Below are 17194 nucleotides of genomic sequence, written 5' to 3' on the forward strand. Positions count from 1 at the left end.
CTGAGAGCTCTGGAACTGCCCCTGCTGCCACCAACCACAAACACCCCCCGCCAGGTGCCCCACGGGCTGTTCCTGGATGGCTGGAGTCAGTTTGTGCCTACAGTGGTGGTGTGGCTGGATTATACTGCCAACCTTTCCCTGTGGATCTTCTAAATTGTCTTAGGTCAGAAAATTGTTTCACTCAGTCTTTCTGTGGATTCCACCATACTAGAATTTGGTTAGAGTCATAATTTAAAGGCATTTGCAGTGGTCTGGGAATTCCTACCTTCACTCTGCCATCTTGGCTCTGCCAAGATTATTTTTGTTTTATTTTGTTTTTGTTTTTTGCAAGGCTATGGGGTTAAGTGACTTGCCCAAAGTCATACAGCTAGGTAATTATTAAGTGTCTGAGGTCAGATTTAAACTTAGGTCTTCCTAATTCCAGGGCTGGTGCTCTATCCCTTGTGCCACCTAGCTGCCCCTTCTGCCCCTCTTTAGCCACTTTTTGTAAAGCATAATTCCAAATTGATGATGCCTTCTTTTCACATAGAAGCTTTCCTTTAAAAAAGTTTTTATTAATATATTCTGATTTTTCACCTTTCCACCCCCATATCCACTTATCTACCCCCTGTACTGAAGAATTTTTTTAATTCACTAAGCCTATCAACATATCAAATGCAGCTAACAAGATATGAAATGATCCCCCTCTGTAACTCCTCTCTAGGACTAGTCTTCTCTATCATTACAATTGCACAATGTAGAGCCCTCTTTTTTTTTTTAAAGAAAAAACAAAAACAATTAAGCAACACTTCCTGACATAATAATTCTCAGGGCCATTATCAGAAAAAAACCAGCATAGTAATATTTGTTAAGTTACTTTGCAAACCTTAAACTATTATATAAATCCTCTGATTGTTGTTATTATTATAATAATTGATATTACATAGTCTGCAGGGCTATACTGTATCCTCTATCTGTGGTACTAGAGATCCTTTCTAGCAGGAGGACAGTATTCTTAGTTTGATCATTGTTTAGTCATTGTATTTAATTTGAATTAAGTTACCTTTTAGTAATTATTTTCATGATATTATAATCAGACATCTTTTATATTTTCACCAGGACTAGAGTTCTAGGATGGACAAAAGGAGGGCTTCTCAAATGAAGAAAAATTTTGAAGGAGAGAAAGAAACAAAGATAATACTTCAGGATTTTGAGAACTGCTGGGGAGATTGCTTCGAAAAGCAGTGAGGTAATGTCCATATAGTTCTTTGAAATATCTGGTGAAAGGTATTAAATAAACACATATTATCCTCATCACCATGCTTGTGTATCTAACAACAGCCACAACAATGGATGGCCCAGGGGTCAATCTTCGGTCTTCTGTTGGCTAATACATTTAGTAAGGATCTGGAGGAGGAAATGAGTTGATGAAGTTTGTTAATAATTTGAACTGGTTTGGCTGGCCATATGCATGTAGGCCTGTGAGAAACTCCAGATGGAGTTAAAACTCCTTGGGGCCCTGGGCAACAACAGATGGCAGATGAGTTTAACTTGAATGAATGTGAGTGAAGTCAGGCTGGTGAAAGCTAGTTTCAACTTTTCCCAAGTGACATAAGATTCAGAACCTGTGGGATCCTAGAGAGGATGAAACCCAGAGAAACTCTGTGAAATGAGTGTAGCCAGCCCCGGGATAAATGGATAGTTGCCCTGAGCATAACAGCAAAAAAGAACTGGATTGAAACATCTTTAAGGTTTGGTAATTGGGATCAGGAATGCATCTCACCACTTCTGAGCCCCTGGGTATACCTAAGGAGGTCACCAGCCCCTACATAGTGGAGCATCACAGATTATACCAAGGTATGGTATGGAGACAATGAGAGTAAGGAGAGGTCACCTCAGTTCTCCTATATACTCTATCCTTGTTGACACACAAGAATGGGCTTCCAAGAGCCCAGAGCGATGTAGTACAATCCAACAACAAAATTTGGAAAGTGCTACTGTGTGCTAATATTTGGAGATGCAAAGATTTTCAAAATGGTATAGTACCCACCCTCAGGGAATTTATAATTCTTTTTTTTTTTTTAGGTTTTTGCAAGGCAGTGGGGTTAAGTAGCTTGCCCAAGGCCACACAGCTAGGTAGTTATTAAGTATCTGAGGCCAGATTTGAACTCAGGTACTCCTGACTCCAGGGCCGGTGCTCTATCCACTGTGCCACCTAGCCACCCCTGGAATTTATAATTCAATAGGGGAGATAAGGCATATATGTATAATAGCAGGATTTCACTTACCTTCTTGTACATCAAGCCTCTGGATAAAACTCAGCATGCTCTTTCTGGTGATAGCTGTGCCCTGGCTTAGCATGGAAGAATTTGTACCTTAAGATGATTCCTGGTAAATTGATTTTTTAGTCCTTCTGAAGATGGGAGGAGAGATTTACATATTAAAAAGAATTGGGCCCTGATCTAAAAGAACTACCATTTGTTACACAGCAGATTGCTGGACCTAAAGTTGAGAAGAGTCACCCTCTTCAGTCCAAATCTGGCCTCAGACACTTACTAACTGTGTGATCAATGCACAGTTTCCTCATCTGTAAAACAAGCTTGAAAAGAAATGGCAATTTGATGAAAGCTGCTAAAAATTCATGTAATTGAAAATGAATAAGCTTATTCAACTTGACAAGACTGCAGCCTCATAATGAAGATTTTTCAAAGATTGTAGAGCCTCCAGATTTCATTCCTTATTGAAAGCAGCAACAGTTTGATAATAGAAACTGACATGGGACCTTTATAATTCTTAAGAAAGCTATTGAACTGATAGATTGCAAGGATTAAATCCTTACAGGTACTTGAGAAGTTGCTTAGAACTTCTGCATTTTGTGTAAGTTTTGGGTAAAGGGGTGGGTAGTACATGTTGTAGGGGTTTTGTTACTTTGACATGGGAGGGATTTGAATTGACTTATTAAATGTTCTTTTCACTTTTTTTTTAGGTTTTTGCAAGGCAAACGGGGTTAAGTGGCTTGCCCAAGGCCACACAGCTAGGTCATTATTAAGTGTCTGAGACCAGATTTGAACCCAGGTACTCCTGACTCCAGGGCCGGTGCTTTATCCACTGCACCACCTAGCCGCCCCTCTTTTCACTTTTTTTTAAAAATTTTTATTAAAGATATTATTTGAGTTTTACAGTTTTCCCCCAATCTTGCTTCCCTCCCCCCACCCCCACCCCACAGATAGCACTCCGTCAGTCTTTACTTTGTTTCCATGTTGTACCTTGATCCAAATTGGGTGTGATGAGACAGAAATCATATTCTTAAAGAGAACAGAATTCTCAGAGGTAACCAGATCAAACCATAAGACATCTGGGTTTTTTTTTTTTTCCGAATTAAAGGGAATAGTCCTTGTACTTTGTTCAAACTGCACAGCTCCTTATCTGGATACAGATGGTACTCTCCTTTGCAGACAGCCAAAAATTGTTCCCAATTGTTGCGCTGATGGAATGAGCAAGTCCTTCAAGGTTGAACATCACTCCCATGTTGCTGTTAGGGTGTACAGTGTTTTTTCTGGTTCTGCTCATCTCACTCAGCATCAGTTCATGCAAATTCCTCCAGGTTTCCCTGAAATCCCGTCCCTCCTGGTTTCTAATATAACAACAGTATTCCATGACATACATATACCACAGTTTGCCAAACCATTCCCCAATTGAAGGACATTTACTGGATTTCCAATTCTTTGCCACCACAAACAGGGCTGCTATAAATATTTTTATGCAAGTAATGTTTTTACCCTTTTTCCTCATCTCTTCAGGGTACAGACCCAGTAGTGGTATTGCTGGGTCAAAGGGTATGCACATTTTTGTTGCCCTTTGGGCATAGTTCCAAATAGCTTTCCAGAAGGGTTGAACGAGTTCACAGCTCCACCAACAGTGTAATAGTGTCCCAGATTTCCCACATCCCTTCCAACAATGATCATTATCCTTCCTGGTCATAGTGGCCAATCTGAGAGGTGTGAGGTGGTACCTCAAGGAAGCTTTAATTTGCATTTGTCTAATAATTAATGATTTAGAGCATTTTTTCATATGGCTATGGATTGCTTTGATCTCCTCATCTGTAAATTGCCTTTGCATATCCTTTGACCATTTGTCAATTGGGGAATGGCTTTTTGTTTTAAAAATATGACTCAGTTCTCTGTATATTTTAGAAATGAGTCCTTTGTCAGAATCATTAGTTGTTTTCTAATAAAACTTTTTAAACATGAAAAAAGAAAAGAAAAGAAAAGAAATGGCAAACTACTTCAGTGTCTTTGCCAAGAAAACCTCAAATGGGGTCATAACTTAAAAATGAAACAACAAAATATGTTAAAAGGAGAGACAAACTTCTGCTCTGGCTTTCTCTTCCCATTGTTGAGTATATTGGTATCCTTGCAGCCTTTTCCTTGAATTTCCTTTGGAGAGGGGGTAGCTAGGTGGTGTAGTGGATAAATCACTGTCCCTGGAGTCAGGAGTACCTGAGTTCAAATCCCGTCTCAGACACTTAATAATTATCTAGCCTTGTGGCCTTGGGCAAGCCACTTAACCCCATTTACCTTGCAAAAACCTAAAAAAAAAAAAAAGAATTTCCTTTGAAGAAAATCTTCCTCATCTCCTTCCAGCTATGGTGGTTTCTCAAAGATGTAGAGAAGAACATATAGCTTATCTAGAAAGGCCTTAGGACTGGACCTTAAAGTCCTTACTGCCTCTTCTGTTATTGAACACAGGTTTATCTAGAGAGATGTACTTTTGGCACCTGATGGCCACATCAGGAATTCTTGAATTCCTACATTCCTTATTCGGTTCTGGAGACCTTCAGAAGGTACACCCTCAACTATCAAATCCTCCTCCAGATGAAAATGACTACTGACAGGAGAATTCAAGCCAGTCAGCTCATTAGATTATATGCCTTACAGTCTGGCAAAGAGTTGTATGTTGTGTTTTAATGGTTTAGCTACCAGCACTCCATGCAGAAAAATAAGAGTGAGGGAAACTGTGTGTTTCAAACATATGTTAATGAACAATTAAGGGTTTTGTGTTTTAAGCATTTCCTTAGTCTTGGGGAAAATAAATAGTTGTCCTATACTTAATCTATTTTGTACACTCAGTACCTTTCTAAAAGGGTCCATTTGGGTGATCCTAAACATAGCCCTCTTTGGACATGAACCATTTATAAATTTGCTTAAAAGACTTATTGGAAATCTGTCAGAGTTGGGGAAAAGAGATGTATTCTACTCTCCCTCTCCCCAGGGATGTCTGAAATTGGGACTCTCAAATCCTACCACAATTGACAGGTAGGAAGAGAAAACTAGCAGAAGTTCTGTCTCCTTTTCAAAAGCTCAGTTAACAGGGATAAATAATGGGTCACAAAAGTTCTACATGGCAAGGTCAGAGCATATATGGCACCCAAAATAGATATACTATTAGACTGAGAGTCAGAAAAAACTCATTTTGATCCTCAGAGACTTAATAGTCTTATACATGAACAAGCTGTGACTCTGGGAAGCTCTCATTCTTACATTCCTCATCTGCAACATAGGAAGAGTAACAGCCACCTACCTCACAGAATTGTTGCTTACAACAATCAAATGAGTTATTATCTATATATGCATATATAATATGCATATTATATATTTATGTATGTTTATATTTATTCATATGTATATAAATATATACATATAATGCTTTGCAAACAGAAATGCCATATAAATGCTATTTGTTGTTGTTGCTGCTACTGATTTCATTAACAGATAAGAAAAATAAGCTATATATTAGAACTAGATTGTAAAAGAGGGGTGGCTGGGTGACGCAGTGGATAAGAGCACTGGCCTTGGAGTCAGGAGTACCTGAGTTCAAATCTGGCCTCAGACACTTAATAATTACCTAGCCGTGCAGCCTTGGGCAAGCCACTTAACCCCATTGCCCTGAAAAATCTAAAAAAAAAAAAAGATTCTGAATGTCAAACTATGAAGTTTTTATCATATTTTATAAGTAATGGGAAGCCACAGTAGGCTTCCCATTAAGTACATGGCCAGACCTGTGCATTAGAAAGATTTTTTGATAGTTGTGTGAAAAATGAATCATAGAGGAGAGAGAATGGACTTAGGAACCCAATGGAGAGATAGGACCTTGAACTAGAATTGTGGACCTGTGAAGAGAGAAGCAGAAAAATTCAGGAGGTGTGGATGTACTATCAATAAGAATTAGAAACTGAAGGAAAGTTAGGATCAATAAATTTTATATATCTTCATATTTCAAATTATCTGCAGAAATAGTTTTTAAAATTTATTCATTTGCAAGTTTAGTAGTTCCACATTTTCTACCACCCTCCCTTCTCCCCCCATGGCATCAAACAGTCTGCTTTAATGGGTTTAACATATTTTCACATTAGTCATATTGTGAAAGAGGAATTAGCTCTAAGGGGGGAAAAAGCATGAGAAAGAAAGAAAAAAACAAAAGAAATTTAAAAAAGTGAACATAGTATGCTTTGCTCTGCATTCAGACTTCAGTTTTGTTATTTTTTTTTCTAGATACAGATGTCATTTCCCATAACAGGTTTCCCTGGATTGTTCTTGATCACTAAATTGTTGAGAGGAGCTATGTCCAACATTGTTGATCCATTTCACAACTTCACCATTAATGTGTACACAATGTTCTCCTGGTTCTGTTCACTTCACTCAGCATCAGTTCCTGCAGGTCTTTCCAGGCTTTTCTAAAATCCAGCCACACATGATTTCTTACAGAACAATAGTATTTTATATATATATCTATATATCTATATATATACACACACACACATATGTACACATATATACACATATATGTACACACACACACATATATATATTTGTATACCATATGTTGTTCACTTATTCTACAATGGGCATTCCCTCAATTTCCAATTCTTTGCCTCTTCAAAAAGAGCTGCTAAAAATATTTTTGTACATGTTCATTTTTCCTCCATTTTAAAGATCTCCTTGGGATATAATCCTAGTAGTGTTATTACAAGATCAAAGGGTATGTAGTTTTATTCCATTTTGGGTGTAGTTCCAAATTGCTCTCCAGAATGGTTGCATCAGTTCACAGCTCCACTAACAGTGCATTAGTGAAGGACAGTAACTTGATTCAAAACTAGAGGAACTAAACCATATTCATTCTGACCAAAAAACATAAAGATGTTGTGGCTAAATGAAAGGAAAAGTCATGTTTGTCTCAAAGATGCATGGTAAGAAGATGACAATCAGTTTTATTATGTAAGGAAAGGCTACAAAAAGCATCATTTCATGGAATATTTGGTCATCTCACTTTACTTTGTAGGGAACAAGAACATGAAGATAAAAATTACAACTTAATGTAACAGCACCTATTTTTTTAGGGGTTTTTTGGTAAGGCAATGGGGTTAAGTGACTTGCCCAAGGTCACATAGCAAGGTAATTAGTAAGTGACTGAGGCTGGATTTGAATTCAGAACCTCTCAACTGCAGGGTCAGTGCTCTATTCATTGCACCACCTAGCTGTCCCTGTACCAACATCTATTGTAGAAGATGAAGTCCATAGGGAAGGCACATTTCTCTAGGTAATGTATATTTTCTGCAAGAAGATAGTTGAAAAGTGCTAACCTTGGAGAATAATGGCTATTGATTATATTTTATTCTTTTATTTTTTTTATGGTTTTTGCAAGGCAAAATGGGGTTCAGTGGCTTGCCCAAGGCCACACAGCTAGGTAATTATTAAGTGTCTGAGGTCGGATTTGAACTCAGGTATTCCTGACTCCAGGGCCGGTGCTCTATCCACTGTGCCACCTAGCCGTCCCTGTTGATTATATTTTAAAAGAAAGGAAATGACAAGATTTAAAAACAGAAATCATTTCCATAATAGTCAACTTGGGAGGAATGAGTAGATCAATGAATGGATGATGGATGGATGGATCAATTAAAAAATACAAGTATATAGTATTTATTATATGTGCTAGATTTTGTGCTAAGACTTTCAAACACTAATTCTAAAAGTAAGGTGGGGCGGCTAGGTGGCGCAGTGGATATGGCACCTGCCGTGGAGTCAGGAGTACCAGAGTTCAAATCCATCCTCAGACACTTAATAATTACCTACCTGTGTGGCCTTCGGCAAGCCACGGAACCCTGTTTGCCTTGCAAAAAACTAAAACAAACAAACAAAAACCAGTAAGATCCTTGCTTGGGGAGGAGGGGTGATCATTATTGATAATAGGGAAGGCAGAGCTATTCATTTCCTATTTTGTTTCTGTTTTCTCTGCAAAGGAAAATGAGCTTTAATCCTGAAAGGACAGAACAGTTGATACCCAAGATTAGTATTGAGATAGTAAGAGAGCACTTAGATTCCCTTGTGAATTCAAGTTACCTGGCATAGACAAACTACAAATATGGGACCTGAAAGAAATAGGATTAGAGAACCACTGTCAGTGAAAGATCATAGGAAATGGGAAAAATAACATAAGACTAACGAAGGACTAGTGTCTCAATTTTTCAAAAAAGGGAAGCGAATAGAGAAGTCAAACCACAGGCCAGTCAACATAACTTTGATTCCTGGGAAAATTCTCAAAACAATCATTAAAGAAATGCTGGGAAATATTTAGAGAAGGAAGCAATGATCATAAAATCAGTCTAGTTTTATCAGAAACAGGCAATGCCGGACTAATTTCATTTCCTTTTTTTTTTTTGACAGGATTACTAAACTAGTAAGTGATGGAAATGCTGTTGATATAGTTTACTTTTTCTTTTAGCAAAATATCTTATACTATTCTTGTGGAGAAGATAATACATATATTGAGAACTAGTTGGATAGCTGTCAATGTGGAAGGAGGCTTTTAGTGTAACACCCCACTGATCTGTACTGGGTTCTATGATGTTAAATATGTTTATCAGTCCTTGTCAGGGGAAAGGTGAAAAAGAAAGGAGAGAGAAAACCGGTAAAACTCAAAACCTTACAAAAAAAAAAAAAGATTGGTAAAAACCATTGAATAAATTTGGAAAAACAAGTAAAATATATAAAAATATATATAAAACATATAAAAAGATATTTTATCAATGACTTGAATAAATGTATAGGTACACATACTTATCTAATGGGGCTTTTTTTTTCAGGTTTTTGTAAGGCAAACAGGGTGTTAAATGGCTTGCCCAAGGCCACACAGCTAGATAATTATTAAGTGTCTGAGACTGGATTTGAACCCAGGTACTCCTGACTCCAAGGCCGGTGCTTTATCCAGTATGCCACCTAGCCACCCCATGCACATTATCAAATTAACAGTTCATCCAAAACTGTGAGAGATAGCTAATATACTAGATGAGAGTCAAGATCCAAAAGAATCTTAGGTTAGAACATTGGGTAGAAAATTTAAGATGAAATTCAGTAAGGATAAATGTAAAGCCTTTGCACTTGTAATCAAAAACTTGATTCCACGAATATAAGAAGGGGAAGCATGGAGAGATAGCAGTTAATTTTTTTTTTAATATTGGGATTTAAATCTTGGAATATGAGTCAACAGTGTGACATAGCAGGCAAAAAAGCTAATGCAATCTTATACTGTGTTAGAAGGCAATGACTTCCAGGAACAGGGAGTTGATAATTCTGCCATCAGCCAAATTCATTTGGAGTACTGTATTCATTTCTAGGAACCTGGGTTTAAGAAGGATAATAGTAAGCCTAAAAGTGTCCTAAAGAAGCACAATTCCAGTTCTCAAATTTGGTAATCTTAATGAGTATATTCCAATTACAACCCGCAATAGGGGAGCAGGTTTGGTGTAAGAGTCAGAGGATGGTACCTTGATCCATAGATCAGTCTTTCCATTATTGGATAGAATAGAAAGTCCAGTTTGGTTTTACCTGGAGTCATCTAGAAATTGTGAATCAAGCAAATTTAACTCAATACAGTTACAACCTGAGAACAGGAGTTCCAAAATGGAATAGGTTAGCTTTCCCAGGAAGTAGAGGGCATGGAAAACTAAGGCATGGTGCTTTGAGTTCAATTGGGGAAAAATAAAGAGGTACTGATGAAATGATGATTGGATGGGATATAAAGCACAATTCAAAATTATGAGTTTTGAATTTTGGAGTTCAAATCTGACCTCAGACACTTAATAATTACCTAGCTGTGTGGCCTTGGGCAAGCCACTTAACCCCATTGCCTTACAAAAAAAAAAGATGAAGAGTGAGACACTTGGAAGCCAAAGGCAGCACTATTTTAGAGTACAAGTTCATTTATAAAATTTAACATAACTATATCTTTATGATTAAAGATTATGAATCTCACAAATTTTGAAAAAGCAATGAAGAAGAGAGCAAGCTTGCAGAAGGATCTAACTAGATCAGATCATTCTAAAAACATTTACGGATAAAACTTAAGGACAATGAAAAGAACTGAAATGGAGCAAAATTTGCCAGGGTTTCTATCAATGATAGTGAAAACACCACATTTGAACTCTACCAACTCAGTACCCAATGTATATTCAAAATAGCACTAAAGAAGATGAAATGGGGCAAAGATGATTGGACTCTACCTGACCAATTCTATACAAAAGAAATCTATACTGTGGGTATAACAATTTTTATTTTTTGAAATTAATAAAGCCAATTTTATTGTATTTTGATATCTTTTTTACATCTTCATTTCCAAATATATCCTCCTTCAGCCCTTCCCCAATTCTTGAAATAGAATGAAAAAGAATAGAAATTAGCAAGGTTTAGGTGACACTTTTAAAGGCACCTAGGATTCATTTGCAAGAGATTTCAAAGAGTCAAAGATTTCAAAATAATGGAAAAGAGCATAGGTAGCATTACTAAATTAAACAAAAAGAAAACATGAAAAACATCAGCAAATATTGAATCATAGTCCTGGTTTTTCATCTCTATGACATTTTTATGAGAAGGGATTATTTACAAATTAAGAGTATATTTAACAAATATGCAGAGAGGAAACAGCCAGACTTTCAAAACAATTTTCTATAGTGGAGCATATCTTCAAGGGCATTTAATTAACTGTGAAATATGAATAATACAAGATCATTCTGCTTATTTTCAATAACAGCAAAAAGGCATTTGATTTAGACAGACAAAAATGTAGCCTTAAAGTCCCTCCTCCCACAAGGTAGAAACATCCATGCAATTATTTGTCATCTGACTCATTGAAAGATACAAACCCATAGATAATATTATTTCATAATTTCCTCAGTATCACTATCAAGAAGAGAAAAATGCAAGAAGATATGCTCGCCAAAGGTGTTTGCCTCACTGTTATGGAGAGCTGTCCTGCACCAGAGTCCAGAAGAAAGATTTCCTGTTGATAATGAAGTTTGCCTCATACTTATGCTTATATATAGCCTTGTATCAACTATATCCAAATATCTATTACTATTGGATCTCTTCAGTGCTTTTTGAGACCATTCAAAAGAATCTTGAATCATATAGGAAAAACCTGGATAAAGATGTTCCTCATGCAATAGGGCTAGAGATTATGGGATATCTGTTCTAAGTTCTATCACATATGTCGAGCCCCAAGGAGTGGAGAGTCACAGCTACCTAGGGAGGGATAAATCAACTGAGATCAGAAAAACAGAATAGGTTGAAGCTTCTATGCCAATTTATTTTGGGTTTGACCCATGAGTGGCTGCAGATTATGACATGCTGTGGGTGGGACAGTTCAATGACTTGGTATATTAGTATATATAACTTAAACCAGAGGCATGTCTTTGGTCTGATAATGCCAAAACAACTGCAGGCAAGACTCAAAATTCAATACATCTAAGAGCTTTTTAGGAGTGAATTAATTAACTATTTAATGAAACACAGCAGGCTAATTTTTAAATTGATAATTTTGTATGATCCATGAATGATATTAAAAATATCCAAATAGTCCCTGGGAGAAAAATGTTCCCCTTTCCTGCCTTAGACAAACATTTCAGACAGTGACCTAGACCCAGAATTGAATAAAAGGTGGAGAGCAAACTGGACTGCATTTGGACACTTCTTTCCTGTATTCTCCCAGATGAGGGTCCTCACTTCATGATTTACAGAATTTTTTTTTGGTTAAGAACTCCCTGTTATGGGAATATTATAGCCAAGTTCCAGAACTCCCAAGTCAAAGAGAAAATATTACAAGCAGCCAGAAGGGCACAATTCAAATATCATGGACCTGCAGTCAGGATCACACAGAACTTAGCAGCAACTACATTAAAAGCTCGTAGGGCATTTCACTAAGAGGTACAAAAAAACCAATGGTAATAGAGGGGGAGAAGGGAGCAGAAGAGAAACACCTGAATCTTCTTCTTATCAGACTTGGCTTAAAGTCAACCTACACATACTCAGTTAACTTATAAAACATCTAACCTTTCAAGTATTAAAAAGGGGGAAAAGGGAGAGGCAGGACAGAGAAAGGGAAGGGGAGTGGGGGGGGGGAAAATGGAAAATAATAAAAGGAAGGAAGGGGAAAAGGGAAAGGGGAAAGAAAGGGGAGGGTGTGATATAGGAGGGCAAACACACTGAAGGGGGTGGTATTCAGAAACAAAATACTGGGGAATATGGATAAGGGGGGGGAAGGGGGAAAATACAAGTAGAGGGAAGATAGCATGGAGGGCAATAAAGAATTAGTAATCATGACCTTGAATGTGAATGGGATGAACTCTCCCTTAAAACGTAAACAAATAGCAGAGTGGATTAAAAATCAGAATCCTACAATATGCTGCTTACAGGAAACTCATTTGAAGCAGAGAGATACATATGGAGTAAAGGTAAAAGGTTGGAGCAAAATATATTTTGCTTCAGCTGAAGTAAAAAAAACAGGGGTAGCAATCCTTATCTTAGACAAAGCAGCAGCAAAAATAGATAGCATTAAAAGAGATAAGGAAGGAAACTTTATCCTCCTAAAAGGTACCATAGACAATAAAGTCATTTCAATATTGAATATATATGCACCCAGTGGGACAGCACCCAAATCCTTAGAAGAGAAGCTGAAAGAACTACAGGAAGACATAGACAGCAAAACTCTACTAGTGGGAGACCTCAACCTCCCACTCTCAGATATAGATAAATCGAATCATAAAACAAGGAAGAAGTTAAGGAAGTAAATAGATTGTTAGAAAAATTAGATATGGTAGACTTATAGAGGAAATTGAATAGGGATAGAAAGGAATATACCTTTTTCTCTGTATTACATGGAACTTACACAAAAATTGGCCATGTACTAGGACATAAAACCTAATGATCAACTGCAGAAAGGCAGAAATAGTGAATATGTCTTTCTCAGATCACAATGCAATAAAAGTCATATGCAATACTGGGCCAAGGAGATATAGACCCAGAACAAATTGGAAACTGAATAACCTCATTTTAAAAAAATGAGTGGACCAAAAAACAAATTATAGAAAGAATTAACCATTTTATCCTAGATAATGATAATAATGAAACAGCATACCAAAACCTGTGGGATTCATTCAATGCAACTCTCAGGGGATATATTATAGCTCTAAATGCTTATATGAATAAATTGGAGAAAGAAGAAATCAAGGAACTAAACATGCAACTAAAAAAATTAGAGAAAGAACAAATCAAAAATCCCCAATTAAGTACCAAATTAGAAATTCTAAAAATTAAAGGAGAAATTAATAAAATCGAAAGCAAAAAAACCATTGAATTAATAAATAAAACCAAAAGTTGGTATTATGAAAAAACCAATAAAATTGATAAACCTCTGGTCAATTTGATTAAAAAGAAGAAGAAAACCAAATTGCTAGTATCATAAATGAAAAAGGTAAACTCACCACCAATGAGGAGGAAATTAAAGTAATAATTTGAAATTATTTTGCCCAACTCTATGCCAATAAATTTGATAATCTAAGTGAAATGGATGAATATTTACAAAAAATATAAGTTGCCCAGGTTAAATGAAGAAGAGATTAAATACCTAAACAACCCTATCTCAGAAAAAGAAATTCAACATGCCATTACTGAACTCCCTAAAAAAAATCTCCAAGGCCTGATGGATTCACAAGTGAATTCTACCAAACATTTAAGGAGCAATTGGTTCCAATCCTATATAAAATCTTTGGAAAAATAGGGAAAGATGGAACTCTGCCTAACTCTTTCTATGAAACCAATATGGTACTGTTACCTAAACCAGGAAGAGCTAAAACAGAGAAAGAAAATTATAGACCTATCTCCCTGATGAATATAGATGCAAAAATCCTAAATACAATCTTAGCAAAATGATTACAACAAGTCATCACTAGGATAATACATTATGATCAAGTAGGATTTATTCCAGGAATACAGGGTTGGTTCAATATTAGGAAAAGTGTTAGTATACTCAATTATATCAACAACAAACCTATCAGAAATTATATGATCATATCAATAGATGCTGAAAAAGCTTTTGACAAAATACAGCATCCATTCCTATTAAAAACACTAGAGAGTGTAGGAATAAATGGACTGTTCCTTAAAAATAATTAGCAGTATTTATTTGAAACCATCAACAAGCATTATGTTCAATGGGGAGAGGCTAGAGGCATTCCCAATAAGATCACAGGTGAAACAAGGGTGCCCATTATCACCACTACTATTCAATATTGTATTAGAAATGTTAGCAGCAGCAATTAGAGAAGAAAAAGAAATTGAAGGAATTAGAATTGGGAAGGAAGAGACAAAACTCTTACTCTTTGCAGATGATATGATGGTCTACCCAGAGAATCCCAAGAAATCATCCAAAAAACTACTGGAAACAATTAGCAATTTTAGCAAAGTTGCAGGTTATAAAATAAACCCTCATAAATCCTCAACTTTTCTATATATGTCTAGCAAGAAACAGCAGGAAGAGCTAGAAAGAGAAATCCCATTCAAAGTAACCTCAGGCAATATAAAATATTTGGGAGTCTATTTGTCAAGACAGACTCAGAATCTTTTTGAAAACAATTATAAAACACTTCTCACACAAATTAAATCAGATTTAAATAACTGGGCAAATATCAACTGCTCATGGATAGGTAGAGCTAATATAATAAAAATGACAATTCTACCAAAACTAAACTATCTGTTTAGTGCCCTACCAATCAAAATTCCAAAAAATTACTTTAATGAGTTAGAAAAAATTGTAAGTAAATTCATATGGAGAAATAAAAAGTCAAGAATTGCCAGGAGCTTAATGAAAAAAAGTACAAAAGAAGGTGGCTTAGCCCTACCTGATCTAAAATTATATTATAAAGCATCAGTCATCAAAACTGTTTGGTATTGGCTAAGAAATAGAATGGTGGGCCAGTGGAATAGACTAGGTGTAAAAGTAGGAGATGATTATAGTAATCTGCTGTTTGATAAACCCAAAGAGTCTGGCCATTGGGATAAAAACTCCCTCTTTGATAAAAATTGCTGGGATAATTGGAAGTTAGTATGGAAAAAATTTAGATTAGACCAACACCTCACACCCTTTACCAAGATAAGATCCAAATGGTTACAGGACATAGATATAAAAAAAAAACAATGCTATAACCAAATTAGAAGATCAAGGACTAGTCTACCTGTCAGATCTATGGAAAGGGGAGCAGTTTATGACTGAGGAAGAGTTGGGGAACATCACCAAAAACCAATTAGATGATTTTGATTACATTAAATTAAAAAGCTTAAAGATTAAACCAATGTAACCAAGATCAAAAGAAAAAACTGGGAAACAATCTTTACAACTAATGATTCTGACAAAGGACTCATTTCTAAAATATACAGAGAACTGAGTCATATTTTTAAAACAAAAAGCCATTCCCCAATTGACAAATGGTCAAAGGATATGCAAAGGCAATTTACAGATCAAAGCAATCCATAGCCATATGAAAAAATGCTCTAAATCATTAATTATTAGACAAATGCAAATTAAAGTTTCTCTGAGGTACTACCTCACACCTCTCAGATTGGCCAATATGACCAGGAAGGATAATGATCATTGTTGGAAAGGTTGTGGGAAATCTGGGACACTATTACCCTGTTGGTGGAGCTGTGAACTCATCCTACCCTTCTGGAGAGCTATTTGGAACCGTGCCCAAAGGGCAACAAACATGTGCATACCCTTTGACCCAGAATACCACTACTGGGTATATACCCTGAAGAGACGATGAAAAAGGGTAAAAACATTACTTGTACAAAAATATTTATAGCAGCCCTGTTTGTGGTGGCAAAGAATTGGAAATCCAGTAAATGTCCTTCAATTGGGGAATGGCTTAGCAAACTGTGGTATATGTATGTCATGGAACACTATTGTTCTATTAGAAACCAGGAGGAATGGGATTTCAGGGAAGCCTGGAGGGATTTGCATGAACTGATGCTGAGTGCGATGAGCAGAGCCAAAAAGACACTGTACACCCTAACAGCAACATGGGAGTGATGTTCAACCTTGAAGGACTTGCTCATTCCATCAGTGCAACAATCGGGAACAATTTTTGGCTGTCTGCAAAGGAGAATGCCATCTGTATCCAGATAAGGAGCTGTGGAATATGAACAAAGTGCAAGGACTATTCCCTTTAATTTAGAAAAAAACAGATATCTTATTGTCTGATCTTGTTACCTCTTAGATTTCTCTTCTGTTCTTTAAGGATATGATTTCTCTCTCATCACACCCAATTTGGATCAAGGTACAACATGGAAACAAAGTAAAGACTGACAGAGTGCTTTCCATGGGGGGTGGGGTGGGGGAGGGAAGCAAGATTGGGGGGAAAATTGTAAAACTCAAATAATATCTTTAATAAAAATAAATTTAAAAAAAACCTCTTAGGGCTTGGAATATGATATTCCAGAAGGCAAAAGAGCTCAGAATGCAACCGAGAAATAAACTACCCAGCACAACTGAATGTCCTTTTCCAGGGAAAAAGATGGACTTTCAATGAACCAGGGGAATTGCAAATGTTCCTGTTGGAATGGCCAGAGCTGAACAGAAGGTTTGATCTTCAAATACAGGACTCAGGTGAAGCATAGAGAGTGGAGGAGAAGGGGAAAATAGGAGGGACTCAATGATGATGAACTACATCTATTCCTGTATAGAAAAATGATACTGATAATACTCATATGAACCTTCTCATTTAATAGAGCAGGTAGAAGGAGTTTTTATAGATGAAGCACAGGAGAAAGCTGAATTTGAAGATATATTGTGGTGTAAAAATGGAGTCAATAGATAAAAGGAAAATGTAATG

This window comes from Macrotis lagotis, chromosome 4 (assembly GCF_037893015.1).
Source record: "Macrotis lagotis isolate mMagLag1 chromosome 4, bilby.v1.9.chrom.fasta, whole genome shotgun sequence".
NCBI lineage: Eukaryota > Metazoa > Chordata > Mammalia > Peramelemorphia > Peramelidae > Macrotis > Macrotis lagotis.